Raw genomic sequence first — 17,190 nt, 5'->3', positions numbered from 1 at the left:
TCATTTTAGACAGGTGACCTGGCAAAACAGGCTATTTAAGCTTGATACCAGCATGCAGAAATAAAGAATAACTTCCTAGATTACAAACTTGTATTAATAACAGTCTAAGCCTAATGTTTTCTATGGTCATGTTGCCATAAGTAGAAATAACCAAAAAAACCTAATAAATGAACCAGCCAAAAAAAAAAAAAAAAACCAACAAAAAAAAAAGCTCCCTGAAAAAGGAAAGAAAAGAAAAAAGTTGTGGGCAAGCTTTAAGCAATTCCAAGTCACATTTGCCAAACCATCTCCACATGGGTAATGCATATGCTGAATTGCTCTTTGTTTTTTAAATCTATTTTTAAAACTTTCTTTATGTGATGCTCTTTTAGCAATATTTGATTCCATAAAATGGCCCAGAGATTTGGCTAGTGGAGGAAAAAAATCTGTATCATTGCAGATTGTATCGTGCTGCTGTATTAAGCCTTGAACAAAATTGACTCAGTATTTTAAAAGCAGTCTTTTTCAGGCTAGTGAGCAATTGAAGACAGACAAATCGACATTTGGGCTTGAAGTGGAGGGAAGATCAGAGTTAGTTATGATCAGAGAAGGGTTATGAGTCAGAAAGCCATGCTGTTGTGTGGCTGACTGAGACCTCATTTGGTCGGGATGGTTTTCAAACACAATAGTAACGTACTTCTAAAGTTTCTGCTTAGTACCTTTCTGTGGAGAATGTAATTATGAGGGAGATTTCTGACAGCTCAGATTGGAAGAACAATACTTAAACACCATGGATTTTTAAATGGAACCTTTCTGTGCTAACAGTCTTCATGTTAACCTTTTCATTATGTGAGGGAAAGGGCCATGTCTCCCTACTTACTGTGTGGGGTTTTTGTGTTGTTTCCCTTCCCTCCTTCGTCCCCTTCCCCTGCTATTTTTGGCAGTGTTTTTTCATTCCCTGTTCAGTGAGTGGTAACACAAAAGGAATCCATGAATAGCCTGTGCTTCTGTAACTGCAGATGCATATGTTACCAGTCAAAAAAATTGTGCTATGCACCTGAACATTAGAAAGCCTTTTTTCTTTTTTTTTTCCTATAGAAAAAAGCAGAATGTTTCTAGAATTGCCCTGCAGAATTTTTCATGCTTCTTCTTTTAATGTTTCTGAGAGAAACAGTAAAACCACTCAAGATGGTAGATTTTCCTCTAATCAAGTGTTGGTCTAAACCATTAGCAACATGGGAATAATACACAGATGCTCAATCTCTCTATCCACAACCAGCAGGAGTCCGTGACACCATTCACACACACAGCAAAAACACAACAGTCAGAGCTTGGTATTTTGCAGAAGTAAGGACTTGTGCTTGATTTATGGGATGAAGAAGCACCCCAGCAAGGCTGTGCTTCTCTGCAGCCCCAAGGGAAGTGCACTTGCACTTGCTCAGCTCTCAGAAGCAGTCCAAGGGGGGAGTAATCAGAGACCTCTCTGTTCAGCCTAATTTAGACTTTCTCTTGTTTGCTTTTCACAGGCAGGTGTTGTTTAGCCTAGACTGCATTTGAGAGACATTTCTAAGGCTCACATAACCTCTGAAACTTATTTAGTTTGGAAACCATTCTGCATGCCTCTGCCTAAAGCTATGTTTGTTGTATTGGAGGGAAATAGGCTTGCAGAAAGGATAAATCCAACCCCTGGTATCTGTAAAGTCTGACAAAAGTGTTTTCTGTTCTGTTTACCTTACTAGTATTTCCTGTTCTCAGATGGATGGTGCCTTAAGGCTTAAAACATGAGGTAAATTCAAATTATGAGTTATTTTGAGTTCCTAAAGGGGAAGAGCTGCCTGGGATTTGGTGTTGAGAAGCAGATGAACAGCTTTTCTGCAAATTAATACCTCCAAATGAAAGTTACTATGGAGAGCCTGACATCTTGTAGTTTCCAAATTGATGAACTGAAATTTTGGAGGACGAGTTAAGCCTCTATGTGACAGCAACAATGATTACCTATTACATATTTGCCTATCAAGTCTCCTCTACACAATGACATGAAAAATTCCTTTACAAATTTCTACTTTAAATACTAAAAAGTATTTCCAGTACTGTTACAAGTCCACTTGGGTAGGAGTTTGCTGTTTGTTTTCTTTCCTCAGATTTCCAAGCTGTCTCCTGAAGGCGGGAGAGGAGAACTGCAAGGCAGGCCTTGGCATGTCCCCACCGGGCTCATTGTCAGCGTGCGCTGAGCGTGCCTGGGCCCGCCACAAAGGAGCAGCAGGGCACAACACCACGGCTGCTTTGGCTCCTGGAAGCCCAGAGTGATGGAAACCTTGCTGGGTGGTTGGGGTAGCTCCTGCAGGGACAAGCACTGAGACAGACCGCAAATAAAGGCGCGTCTCTTCCAACACGCCGGCACGAAACGACCTCGCTCCGCTTTCAGCAGCGGTCTTGCCAGGACGGAGTTCAGCTCGGGTTTAAATTAGAATTAGGTCTCAGGTAGGCTGAGCTTGTGTGTAAGCAAAACACTTTTGGCTGAATGAGTTCCAGCAGCAGGGCATTGAACTCTAATGTTAAGACTGAAACAGTTAATTCAGTTAAGGCTGAGTTATACGGGATAGAAAGGGAATAGAATGAAAGGAATTCTTGCTGTTGCTGGTCTTATCAGAGGGTGCAACAATGGGACTTTCACTTTTAGTCCTGGAGATCTTACTTCACCAGGGTTGCCTCCTTCTCCCCCGCAGCAATCTCATCTCTGCTTGCTTAAAAACAAGCAGGTCCTGCCTGTGCAGGCCCAGCCATGGGATTTCCTGGCTACCAGGAGCTCGGAACCCTGAGAGAAGGGCCTTTGGGGAAAGGTGTTTGCAGAGTTTCACATGTTGCAGGTTGGGGAGGGCACACTCCTCTGTTCCCATTCTTTTAGGGGATCACTTCTCTTTGTGGGGCAGAGAGCAGTTTAGTTCTGTGTGTAGCCCTTGTGCTGTTTGAGCTTGTGGAACCGAGCAGTTTTTTGTGCCCAACCAGAATCTGGAGTAATTTCTGGGAAGCATGAACTGCTGCCTCTGAGGGGGTGGGAGCCAGCAAGAGAGGAATCAGGGGCTCCACCTCTTCCCTCCTCCCTTGTGCAGGAAGTTATATGGGAGGATCTCAGCCTGGTGGGGACACTGCCCTCCAGGACAAACAGAGGAGGTATGACCTCAGTCAGCTCTGCTCCTTTGCAATGAAATGCCGTAAACAAGGGCTGGCTGCTTGTGATAGTTCTTTGTTAATCTAAACACAGCTAATATAAAAGATGTGCAAGGCCCTAGAGAAACTGTTCAGCAAAAGAACAGAGCCAAAAGCCTCATTACCAAGCACTTAACTAACATGCTTCTGATTTCTTTGAAAAGAAGCTCAGAAAACATGTGGTAAAATCCTGCAGTCTTTTTCCTGCACTCCTGAATGGTCATTAAAATCACTGTTGCCCTGTTTAAGGAATTTGAAGTGTGTTTCTCAAGGCTAAAATGTGTTCAGAGTATCCCCATCTCACCCTGCTGGGATAAGACCCCAGTCCCAGAGACTGAGAGCACTGGATGAGTGCATTCATCTCCATAGTGTCAGCTCAAGCACTGTTTTCTTTATTTCTGCTCTTTTTCTTGCCCTTACGCTTCCTCAGCCTGTGCCAGTAACGCAGTCAAAGGTGACATAATAAGCTGCTTTGGAGAATTGTTCTGGGACTTGGAAGGACCCAGCAAAAAGGTTCTGTGCATTCATTCTCTTAAAGGCTGCCACCACTGTAGTGTGGATGGTAAATGGGAAGAGGCAAAGGTTACCTAATGTGGTACCAGTACTGAAAGGAAACCTTAACAGTTTCTCTTTGGTGTTCCTTCTCCTTGTTACACATGGGTCTCACTTCCCAGAGTACAAATTACATCAGTTTAAAAGCTGTGCTATGGAAGTATTCCATACTGAAGGTCTTTTCAGTATTAATGTTCAAATAGGGAGTAAATGAGTCCTTCTCAATAGTACTACAGGAAAATACTGCCTGATTTTTATAAGGTTTTTCTGCTTTCCAATTATTTCCATTTTAAAGCAGACTTGAACATTTGTTGTTTAACTCCCAGCGAGTTACTAGGCTGCTGCTCTAGCAAGGACATCTTGTCAAATCTGTGATAAAAACTTGACTACTTTATCAGGGTAAAACCTTACCTACTTCATAAAAAAGGAAAAAGAGGTCTAACTGCAAAATAATTTGTCTTGTTTGATCTTTTACTATTTCAGCTCTTTTTTCTTTTGTCAGTTCTCCAGCCCCAGCTGTTACAAACACAAACTTGTGGTCCTGCTACTACGTGTAGTCCTATTTACTCTTTCACTTCTGCCTGAAGTTTCGTTGTGGATGGACAGTTTGTTTGTAAATTCTTCTGGAGTTTCTCAGCTTGGTGAGGTCTGTAAGGGGTGGGGTGTCCAGTGTGTGAGTGCCAAAGATACTTGGATGCATCCTTCAAATGTTTATTGTCCTAGGCTTCTTGCGGCTGCTTTTATGGGTTTTTTTCTACCCCTACTTTTACTGCTCAGTTTTTCCTGATTCATCATAAAATCCAAATTTAATAGTCGTGGAGACTGTGCAGAATTATTTACTTACCAATGTAAAGTCCCTTCTTTAAATTGTTGCTTTGTAGAACTTTTTGGGATCAGCTGGCACTTTGTGTACTTCTGAATGAGCCCTTCTGAGCTGACCTCTATTGCTTCCTCTTACTGATAAAATCAGAGGCAACAGTCTGTAAGCACTAAGCCACTGCAAACTGAAGACATTCTTTTACTGTTTTATTTTCCCTTCCATCCCAGCTCTTAAGTTTTCATACCACCACTGAGTGTCCTTTTTATGATCTGAAGCATAAAATAGATAAAGATCCAGGGAAAATAGCTGCAGACATAACATGACAGACATTGAAAGAGCATGCATAGCACAGGGTAAAAAATATTAGCAACACAGATTCATGCTGACCTTTTCCTTTAATACCAAGATGCTCTAAAACTGAGAAAGCATACTGAGAAATAAATCAGTTCTTGTTAATCTCACCCTCATTGCTTAAAAAAAAAGCACTTCTAGACCACTGTCCTACTGTCATTTTCTTGAAATGGAAACATGCTATACACAGCAGTAGGAATGCATTTTGGAGATTTTAAAAGGCCTGGTACAGGCAAACTGAACTCTTCTCTCCAAGACCCAAAGTCTTCTGGAAAACTCATATTAAAATAGGAGACTAAAAGAGCTGAAGTGGAATGGCAATCTATTTGTGTGTTTTGGATCCATCCTTTGGAATGTTCTAGTGAAATAATTCCCTATGAAAATCTTAAAAAAAAAAAACATTAAGACTTTCCTTTTTTAACTATGTATATTTATTTCAGGTAAACTTTTCCTTTTTGCTCAGTAGCCAAGAAAATTGTGCTCTGTGTGGGGTAGCTGAGGATTACATGGGAAAACTGGATCTAAGTATTGTGAATTTTAGCATGACTGTACCTCAGTTTTGATTGCCCAGAGAAAAGCAGATTCTGAAGTGTTGTTCCCAACTTTTCTGTGATATAAGTGAGACAATTCCACTGGATGCCTACTGAACACATAGTTTCTTAAAAGAGGCCTTAATAAAAGCTGATGTTTGTTTTTGAAATATCTCTCAAGCTCCCCTTGGGAGACACAGAGATGCTTCATTTCCCTTCAATTTCTTTACTTTGGACCTTCTGAAAGTGGGTACTCAAGTTTTGAATTTTAAAAAAGTAAAAAACTAGATGTTGAGAAGAGATAGGATCGAAAACCTGTAATTCTTGAAGAGTCTCAAGTTCAAGAAAAAAAAAATTTAGGGCACATTAGCATCTCATTCTAGAGTGAGGATGAGAGATTCCTAAGCTATATTTCATAATCATATTAGATAATGTTCCCCTGAATTAAGTTCTGCTGAAGGACAGGACTTGTTGGATACAGAACCGTGTGGGCATGGCTGACCTGTATTTAGCTGAAAAAAACGCTGTCCCCATGCAGTGCTGTAGCTGCACATCTCTGTTGGCTCTCCATTGCACAGATGGTAGGATCTTTCAGTTCATGTTTGAAAACAGATAAGTCTTAACAAGCTTAAACAGACACTTCTAAAAATCAGTTCCTGAAAATCATTTTAGTAGCTCTGTTGATAAACTCAATAATCCCCTTTTCATCCCAGGAATGGCCATGCTGAAGAAAACACTTTTTTGAAAAAAAAAAGAAAGAAAGAAAAGAAAATTATAAACCTCATGTAGGATTAAGACAGAGGAACAATTCAATTAAATCATCTGCCAATTATCTTACCAATCTGATGCTCAGGTTGAATTCACCCTAAAGGCATATGTATTATTTTAACACACAGCATGTTCTACATTAACTGATCACACTATTTCTAAGTAACTATCCATGAAAAAGGGACAAATAATTCAAAATTAAGTGTCTATGTAATACAGAAACTGCAGAGAAACATCTTTTAAAAGGTCAAACAGACATAATGAGGAAATACCTCATTTGGGAAGTTGTGGTCAAAGTGCATTGAATGACAATCATTGTGGAAAATTCTCAGCTGATGCTCATAAACCCAGCTATACTGACATCAGGCCTGTTAAAACCATGCTATTGCTACAGACAGTTCAGAAAACAAAAATAATGGGTGGATATGTTTGCTCACTACCTCAAATACACAGGTCTTTGCTTTGGTAGCAGAGTGTGGGTATGTTGTTTTCCACAGATGACAGTGAAACTGCATTGTTCAGAACTGTCAAGGGGCAAAGAATACTCTGCCTCATACATGGGTTGAGTGTCTGTGGTTCCCTCCCCCCGTGCATCAGGCTCTAATTCAGCTCCATCCGTCAGCAGATGCATTTCGTTCTGGGTGTCACTTCTGGCCTCCTCTTAGCTTAGGATTATTCCATCAAGGCTTTTTCTTCCATGTGAAAATCATGTGGGTGTCTGGGACAGCTTGATCTTGGATTCAGTGAGAATCTTTGTGCTCACTGTTTCTTTCCAGGCTACAGTAGGTCAGGGTTTTATAGGCCTGGATAAAAGCTTTAATTATCCTATCAATCCATCATCAATGATCTTGTTTAGCGGAATGAGCAATAACCTGCTCTTTTTTCTAGCATAAAAGATCTTTCTTAACACAAGACTGCATTTGGATGCAAATATCTTTTGAGATGCTCTTATGGGACTGTTTTTTTCCAGGAAACACTCAGTGTCTGCAACAGCTTGTAGGTACAGATAGTATTTTCTTGTTGTACTGAAACAAGGCTGTAAGGGTGCAAATGTGTTGGTTGTGAAGGACACCTTGAGCTCATCTTTGGTCTGTTTCACACACAAGCTTGTTCTAGGTAGGTACTGCAGAAATGCTCCTCAACCTAGAGAAAAACATACTCTCTGCTTTAAGAAACAGCTATTCATGTATGATTTTATGCTAGTGCTTCACATGGATATCTATGGACATCATCATTCTTTCCATTACTGGTAGGTTCCCTTCTCATTCCAGGCTTGGCAAATAACTCAAGGCTTTCAAAGTACCGAAGTCCTACATCTAACTTTTCCCTCTATTTGGAAAACGTGTTTCTCCCTCCTCAAAACCAATTTATGTTAGCAAATCCTAAGGTCCTGGCAAAATCCTTTGCCTTCTTCTTTTTTCTCTGTTGGCTGGAGGTTTTGATTTTCTAAACCTTTGGCATTCAGTGTTCTACCAATCTACCTGAGGGTCTCTGTTGGTCTGTGCCAAAAGCCCACAATATCCTTTTTTATAGCCTGGTAACTTAGCACATGGTATGAATTACCTTCTACAGCCTTGCATGGGAAAAGAGGATTTGAACATTTTGGGAAGATACCAAGTTTTCTGTAGCTTCATATAGCTCTATTACACAAATACATCTGTTCTGATAGCCATGCTGTGGCACTACTGAAGCAGCACATCCTTGATCAAGTTCACTTATTGAGCTTGGAATAAGAGACTTAGTGGAGAAGTTACATGATTCTCTACCAAGTCATCTGTATTAGCAGGAGGAAGTTTGCTTTTATGATATAAAATGGTAGCCATAAAATGGGAGCTTTACTTTTTAGGCCAACTGATGATCTTCACAGTTTTGTTTCTTTTTGTTGTTACGGTGTTTGTTCTTGAGAAGAAGAGTGTAACTGCTGTGAAGGTGTTTAACGTATGAATGCATGTTTCTTTATGTGATGATTTCTGCCTGATAATAATTTGCAGGACACACTACATGTTGCAAATGCAGCTTTCCAGTAGCTCTGTTGATAATTCTCAGTTCAAGAACAGAGCCCAGAATTCTGTGTTTTGAAAAGTTTTTGGTTTTCTTGTATTTTTCTTTGTAAAATCAAAATTGCTTTGCAGTTTCTTCCTGCTTTGGAGCCAATTCTTTTCCAGCTTTCTGCTATCTCAGCAAACCTTTCACTTGCTTTTTCAAGTGGACTGTTTAGACAAGCAACAAGTTACAGATTTCAGTCCTCTGCACACAGCAAAGCTGTTCCATGTTTCTCATTGCTGGTACCATGACTTATCCACTCTTATAGTCCTCGCTTAAGCCCTTAAACTTGGCAACTGTTTCCAGAGTTTTAAATTTTTTTTCTTTTAATCCTGGTTCCAGCTGTAAAGTAGGTCATTCAGAGTTAGAATAAGATTAAGTTTTTCAGATCTTATTCCCAAAATATGTCACTTAGTATCAACTGAAACCATTTTGAGCACTTCCAAAAGCTAAAACTATGCAGAATAATCAAATATATAATTTGAAAAATGTTTTCTTTTCTTTTTAAAAATTCTTTCCAACAACTTAACTACCTTTAAGTAAATGTTGAATCTAGAAGTAAACTTGAATTAGGGGTGAGTACTGCCTTTGTAATTTCTATTGTCAAGGAAAAATACGCTTTGGATGTTTTAAAAAGATCAAAAAACAAAACCCAGAGAAAACCTGGGAACCATCCTAGATCTGGTGCTGAAGACTGTACACTCATCTCCCATTTCCCTACAGTGCTGGGATCACCCTTATTCTGTTCCCTCAATAAAGAATTGGACACATTTGTCATACAGGGATCTGTACAAGGGTAAATATAATGCAGAATTATATGCAAGATGTGGGTACAGGGGTAGCAGCTATATGGGAGTATCTGTGCAGCTGCACCTCATTTCCAGGTTGCTGTCTTGCTGTCTTTATGAACTGCATACAAATCCACCAGCCCTCCAGATGCTGTTGACCTGGCCTGCCTCTCGAGCGGAAGGGAAGCATGTGCATAAATATGACACGAATTCTAGATGTTACATAATCTCATTATTTGAGAGCTGAAAATCTGTGCCAGCATAGGATCTTTCCTTGAAGAGGGAAAGGAATGTTCTTATGGATACATACATACTTTTGCAGTTACACTTGAAATTATCCCCCTTGTAGAAATAGATAGGACTATCAGTGGAAGGGCAGAATTCCTTTGAAATTAGATCTCTGGGAGAATCCTGAATAGTCTTCCAAGACCTGCTTAAACTGTGTTCATTTATCCTAATGATAACTTATTGGATGGATTTAATATTTCTTAGTGCAATGGGACTTTGGGGTTTATAATGCTGAAATAGATCATGTTGTTTTTCTAGCCAAAGAAAGGGGAAGAGGTCAAATGTAAATCTCATCCTCCTCTTAGGGGCTGGAAAACAGTAAGTGCAAAAGAAGTGTTTGGTTCATGATCATGCTTTTCATAGGAGTGCAATAGTAGAGTGGTACTTCCGGAAGTATCCTACCCATTTTTGGGAGGGGAGGGTAAATGGCACTTGCAGTAAGGGATGCTTCAGTAACACACATATCCAAAACAGTACTGGCAGCAACCTGAACATCCATTCTTACTAAATGTACTAACACAACATCACCCCACCAAGAAATGAAAATACTTAAACTTCTTCCAGGAAGTAGCAAAAAAGATGGATTTGAGCAGATGCCAGGAGATGTGTAAATAATAACTATGATTACATTGACCTTCCTGCATAATTAAGGCCAAATGAAAAACAGGCTTTAGTTATCTGCTCGGAGGATTTAACCCCTGAATGTGTAGGGTTGAAGGTCTTTTAACTCAGGCACCTATGATAGGTGAATGTCTCGAAACCCAACATATTTAAAAGACAAAAAGTTTGGCAGCATGGTTGTTTCTAGCTCTGTCCCCTCATGTTTTGTCTCCTTCCCTCAGCACAGTCTGGCACGATGACCCTGAACACCTGACAGTGTGTTCTGCAGGTATATACACATAACACAGCTAATTGCTGAGACATGAGTAGCCTCATTTTTGAGGCTGAGCAGGGAACACTTCTGAGTCCACATGCATTAAACTGCTGCACGTATTTCTGCAAGATGGGAAGCTGAGATGAGCATTTGCAAAAATTACCATTCTGCTTCTTTGTATATAAATAGCTGGTTTAAGTCTCAACTCCTAAATTTATTCCAGAAAAAAAAAAAAATCCTAACTACCCCATTTCTGCTGAGGCAGAATTGCCCAGCATTCAATACTGCTGAGTAACTTAATGATAGCCATAAACGTATACCTTGGAAAAGCCATTACCCTATCTAGGTTCCAGTTTCTTGGGATGCTCAGAGTAAAATTATTCCCTGAAAAAGGAGTGAGAAACAAGGAGCAAGTTGCCTGTATCATGCCAATATTTAGATGTTTCAAACCTTTAAATTGGACATGGTAGATGTTGATCTCTCTCATTAGAGCTGGAATATATTTATTCCTCCCTTGTATGCTAGTCTGCTAAACACAGTAGGGTTTATTTGGGGGTAAGGTTGAAATCCAAGTTGCCCTAGTGAGTTCTGAAGCCACCAGGCTCTCACTGAGCTGTTGAATTTATCTGTGCCTGGGGCCACATGGACTGTGATTGTCTCATCTCCTAAAGAGGGGCTGCAGTGGTGAGCCATGTGCATTGACAAGGCTGAACATTTAATGTCCACAAGTGTTGAATTCAAAAGTAGGCTTTCACACCTCATAAAGTGATCAAATTATGTATGGAGATCCTTAAGCATAAACCAAGGGTGACATATGATACTGGATGGGGAGCTACTGATTTATTGGTATTAAATTTAATAAACAAAATCCACTTCTTATACACTTCTATACTTCTTAAATCTAGAAGAACAACTTTGAAGTCCACTGCCTGTCATTTGACAGTATAATGTGGTGGGGCACATAACTGCAAGGAAAGAGCCATTACCATTGACCAGCTTTCAAACAGATCCAAAGATGTAACAGAATTGATTCACTATTTTCTTTTCAAAATGAGAAAATGTAATAGATTATCACAGCCTCTCCCCTCAGGAACAAGAATGCCACTCATAGTCTTTATGGAATAATACTGAGCTTGGAGAAAAGCTTACAACTTCAATAGGTCTTTACAGCATCCCAGGAGCATACAATATTCATGCTTTCAAGAGCTTGTCACAGTTCTCCTTTTACTTACGTAAACAGAAAATAAAAGTTTAAACTGTAGTCACAAACTCTGTTGTATGCAGATCCCAACAGAGGATTATTTTTACTGTTTCTTTAACTTTTTTCCTCTACATAAAAGCTGTCTACATGGAGGTGACAGGAAACGTTCCCTATCTCTGCAAAGATACGAGAAGAGAATTTTAAAGATAGCAGTAACTATGAAGTTTTACTTACTTTGGCATTTCAAACTGTGTGTGCCTCTGATTTAGCTGAAAATGAAGAAGTCTGAGGCAGACTAAAGTCTCCTCCATTAGAGAGTCCTCATTCTGTTTTTCACAGGGAGATAGATATAAGCTTCTGGATCAAAGCCCAGCTACTTTTGAGCCCCAGGATGTGCGTATTGCAGCTGACCAACCTCTGGAGTGTCAATGCTTTTTCATTAATCCCAGCAATATCCACACAGCCAAAGCCTGCCCTGTAAATTGAAGACAGTCATTCACAATTCATCATTAGCACAAGAGGCTTGGAAGTGCCTGTTTGCTATGAATAACTGCAGTTAATATATTGCACCCCATTTCTACATCTGTCTGCTTTTAATTTCCTGAAGAAGGGAATATTACCTGTGGCAGTAATGTCTGCAGAAGTTCCTGGAGCCACTCTTTTCCCTCAGGTGTCTCCCAACACACCCTGGTGGGCAGCAATCCCTTCTGCAAAGCAACCTGCATTCACTGAACGTGCTTGTCCCCAGCAGAGTGCCAGGCGCTCAAAGAGACAACTCAGGGTGACTGAAGCAGTGTCAGCTTTCCAAAGTGCTCTCTAACTAAAACAAAAAAAGAGGAGTATGTTTTTCTTTCACCCCAAGGGTTCTGCCTGGGTAAGCCTGTTCCCATGCACAGCTGAATTCATCACCGGCTGGTGGGACTCGCTGTGTCAGAACCCCCCTTGCACCCTGCCAGGTGCCTCCAGGTGCTCTCAGGCACACACAGGCAGCCCAGTTGGTTTTGGGCTGTCAGCCAGGCAGCCAGGCAGCCTCAGAGCACACTGGCCTGTCCAGCTCCTGCTCTCTCATTAGCTGCAGCGATGCCATAACCAGAGTGCAGGGACAGGGAGGTTAGTTTTTAAACATGCAGCAGAGTTTTTGACTTTTACAGCAGTGTTTCAAGGTGGTTTGACCACAGTGGTAAAACCAGTGTTTAGCCGAGCAGCTCAGAGAAGCAAACCATAAATGGGTTGAAAGCAAACAACTTGCCTCTGTAAGTTTTGTGTTCTCCTGATTTCCTTTAGTGCTGTACCTACAGGAGAAAAACATCCCAAAAGCATTGCCACCAGCCTTCTCATGAGAGGACCCAAGTGTTCCCAAGGCTGTTCCAGGACTATCACCATGTCCTCATCAGAGCACTTTCTGCTTGTGCATCACCACACACATGCACAGCAGCCCCAGGAACTGCTCTGTGCTGTTGGCCAGCTTTGATGTGAGATAATCGGGTTCACCAGGTGGGCAGCACCAGGGCACGGATACTGCAGTGAAGAAAATATGCAGAAACACAGTCAACATATCTTTTTCCAAGGTGGTTCAGTTAACAAAATCCTCTTGTCTGCCCAGAGCTATAAGAATGAATAGCTGTTCCTATACTGTGTAATGAACAGGCCTTGAGCTAACAAACATTGACCCTATGAAATACAATTTTGTTTAATTCAGTTTTGCTAAGGGAGCATCTAGTGGCTTGGGGGATTTGTAAACCTCAGTTCTTTTAGTCTGAGGTAATACTGTTTCTTTGCAATGCATTAGTTGAAAGCCCCGTAGTGAGAGAGACCAAAATTATGAGCATGAAAAAATGCTCAAGAGAATCACAAATTAATGTATATACAAACAAAAGAGTAATGATCATTCAGCCACAAGAGCTTGGGTTTCAGGGTAAAAATATCAACGTCAGTGCTGGAGAAAGGACAGAAACCCAAGCAGCTAAGCTGGAGAGAGGAAGAAGAAATTATTTTAGCCAAACCTAGTTATGTGGGAAGGTAAGGTACTTCCCTCAGATGTTCATCCTCCTGAAATAAAAAACCCTGAAACTTCCAGAGCTTTAAATTTCTTCCACCCGGACAGAAAGTGATAAGTGTTTCGCTGCTGAAGACAAATGACATTTGCAAGCAAGGGTGGAGATAGGGATGGAAAACACCACATTGTTACATTCTCCTCATTTAAAGGTCTAGAGGGACCGTGGAGTTTTTAGTTATTCCCACAGCAGCAATAGTAAAACCAGTATTATGGATGAGATTTTAGTCATCCATATTCGTGCATGTGTGTGTACACGTATGCTGCTCTCCCAGCACAATCAAACTGAAAATGGTTATTTCAGCATTGTTATAATAAGCCTTTTAGATGGACAAGTTTATAGTTTAACTTCCTATAAGGCCATTAAAAGATTTGAGAGAGACAGTACAAAACAAAAGAAAATTTAAATTGGATAAATCCGTTGATCTGGCTCTTTTCATCAGCACCCAGGATTGATGAGAAAATCACTTCCTGACTGACAGCTTAACAGACCTGAGCCTCCCCAACAGTGTCAGCACTGGCATTCTATCCGGGCATATAGTAGTAATTATAGTAGTGGAACTGGAACACGGGGGATTTAATATTACTTAAATAAGTAAGAAACGTAAGAAATGCAAATGTAAGAAATTGTACTTATACATGGTGTAAAGCTAATAAGTCTGTGCCACTAGGACTGATATTTATGCCTGCATTTACCTAGTTGAATGAACAATGCGGTTTTAATGTTTGTGAAATTACAATTTCTGTTCGCCATCGAGGAGGTATTTGAAAGAAAACAACAGATATAATTCCATATTGTGCATCAGTATACCTGTGTTCTGCTTCCAACAGGCTGTGCTCAACACCAGTTGCCTTGAGGTGCTTCAGCTTATTTCATAAAGGTGCTGCTCCTCTGTGTAGGTTTGCATGTGAGCAACCAGCCCCCAGGCAGCGCAAGAACAGGATGACCCACCCATCAGATTCCCAAACAGAAATCACAGCTGGAAGTAAAACCTTCCATTCCCCTGTCCCAGAGAGCTGCCCATCTGTCTCGAGTGAGAGAGTGAGAAGGAGTGTGTGTTTCTCAGAGAAACATATTTCTCCTGAGAGGGAGGCTGAGCACATCCTACATATTTCACATCAGGTACTGAAGAGCCCGCGTGTAGATAAGAGCTCTGAGTGACTTGCTGGAGGGTTAGGATTTTACTTGCCTGAATGTAGGAAGGCACCACATCCCATTCCAACCTCCCTGGTCTTCCCCAGTCATCCAGACATTCACCTTCTACAGCAGCATGCTAAACTGTGTTCAGGGGTGTATCTTCAGCAGGTCATGTATCAAGGCCAAAAGCCAAAAGAAGGGAAGGGGAAATCTAAATCCCCAAAGCGAAGAACCTCCTTCAAGCCCACCAACAGCAGCCTTCACAAAAACACAAACCCAGAACTAAACAAGGATCATGATTATGTTTCATGCTTGGAAAAACAATTAGATAAGTGATACTTCGAAGAAAGTAAACTTCTTCTATAAATGCTTGCTACAGACCTAAACACTTTCTGAAATACAGCAGCTTGCAGCTGGAGAAAGAGAATGCCACAACATTTATGTATAATCATTTAGGAATTATGTTAAACAGTTTGATGAGGAGAAAATGCAGTTTTCCTGAATAAAAATTTCTAAAAACTCACTCACAGATTTTGGAAACAAGACCTAGTGTACCAGATGTCTCTGGTAAGACTAAAACTTCAAATTTTCTTACTATTAATGCAACTTGTTCAGCTTTATGGGGTTTAGCAAAAGTCAATATTTTTGCTCAGATAGCTTTCATATAGTCTTTTTTATCTCAATTATAATGCTTGATCACAAATCCACTGAAACAAAAACCCCAAATCTCTCCTCATTTTCCAGTGGGACTGAGTTGGATGGAACATTTTATGCAACTGAAACAAACAGCCAAGCAAGAAACAAAATATTATTAAGGATTTCTTAGGAACAAACTGCAAAACACCATACAGGATTGATTCCTCACCACTGAGGAGTCAGTATAGTTTAGAAATCCGGGGGGCCTTTTTTTTTTAGCCTGCTGTAACATTAACTACTCCAAGTTCTCCTATCACTCTGATGTTATTACCCAGCCCAGTCCTTGGAGTGATGCTATCAGATTGTCTTTTAACTTTGTTTCCCTAGCAAGGGACAGAGGAAGGAGGACAGAGATAGCAACAGAGAGTAAATAACAGAGAGTAAATGATAATATTAGTAAATACATTTCTTTCCTGTCAATCTCAATACAAACTGGAGCAAGGTGATAAGAAAAGCCGCTACAGATTCCTACCATGGCCCTTGCTTCCAGTTGTGGCAGACAGAGGGAAAGGGCAGATGCCTGCTTGGGAGCAGCAGAGATGGGGCAATTGACAGTTGCTTCTTCTTACGATGCACTTAATTGAAAACAGAGGTTTTCTTTTGCAAAGCACATTGACCTACATTTCTCTTCTGACACAGGAGTTTCCTGCTCAGCCTTGAGGTTTGTCACACTTCACTTTTCCCAGCTTGGTAACTGCAGCCAAAGACCCTAGGCAGCAGAGGTTTAAGGCAGACTGATATCAGATCCTGCAGATCCTGTAAGTGAATCCTATAAGTCTTCCTTTGCCCAAGCTTGCTTGCTGATAGAATGAGCACACCATGTTCACCCTCTGTAGGAACTGACACACTGCTTTCTGCACAAAAACAGGGGGCAGACAGACATTTGGACAGATGATCTGTCCATATGCTTTTAAGATGATTTAAGTTTAGTCTTTGGATTGCTCAGCCACAACTGCCTTTTGGGTGAGAATGAAAGGGAAAAAGAAAACAAAAAGAAAACCTTGGGAAAAAATGTTTCTTGATAAAGAAAACTTATTCAAGAAAGGAGTTTATTTCTCATTTAGCACAGAGTAGAATCTGATCTGCAGAACATCAGCTATAAAAACAGTCAAATAAAGTACAGTTTGGTCAAGACAAAAATAAAGATGGGTTATGTACATATTTCAAAAACATAGTCATACTACATCGCATATCCTTTCAAAGGAAAATACAATTAGGCTGTGATGGATACATCAGCTACATGAAACTTTCCACTACCAAAATGTAGCACTGAAAGAGTTAACAGGTCTGGCTTTTACATTGTCACAAGGAGACTTCATTGCTAGAATCCCACTGAGATGAATGAAGGCAGCTTATGTCTAGTGTTATTGTTTCCATGTGTTTGGCTCCAGACTCAAGCCAGCATTCCTCTCAGTTTATACTTGAAAGGTTATCTTCACAACCAGAAGAGACAGAAACTTTCTGTAAATATATGGATGTGTAAAGAGGAGGGCAAATACAGGTTAACTCCACTTATTCAGTTCCAGTTTTCCTGAATTAATGTTTTGATAGTTATAGCAAAAATTATTTTGTTTACAGAAGCTTCTGATTATCAGAGTGGCAGAGATGTCCCCTACAGCACATTTGGTCTGTTTTAAATAGACAGGGTGACCTGATCAATACTAACACAATTTTATCTTGTGGTTGATAATTTTTGTTCTTTTAGGCTTAACAATAAAGTAGCAGCTAAAAAAGAACACAGCAAAATATGCAACTAGGAATTGCAAATGGAAGAAAAAAAAATCTGAGCATATTTTTAAAAGGGAAAGGCAAACAATCTGCCTTTTGGTAAATTAAAGTATACTGCTTGTAACAATAGTGCTCCAGAAGGAAAATGTCTGCAAAGACTGGAAGTATTTCAGT

The sequence above is a fragment of the Fringilla coelebs genome (genome assembly GCF_963513975.1).
Source record: "Fringilla coelebs genome assembly, chromosome: 3".
Taxonomy (NCBI): Eukaryota; Metazoa; Chordata; class Aves; order Passeriformes; family Fringillidae; genus Fringilla; species Fringilla coelebs.
Note: the sequence above shows the minus strand (reverse complement) of the source record.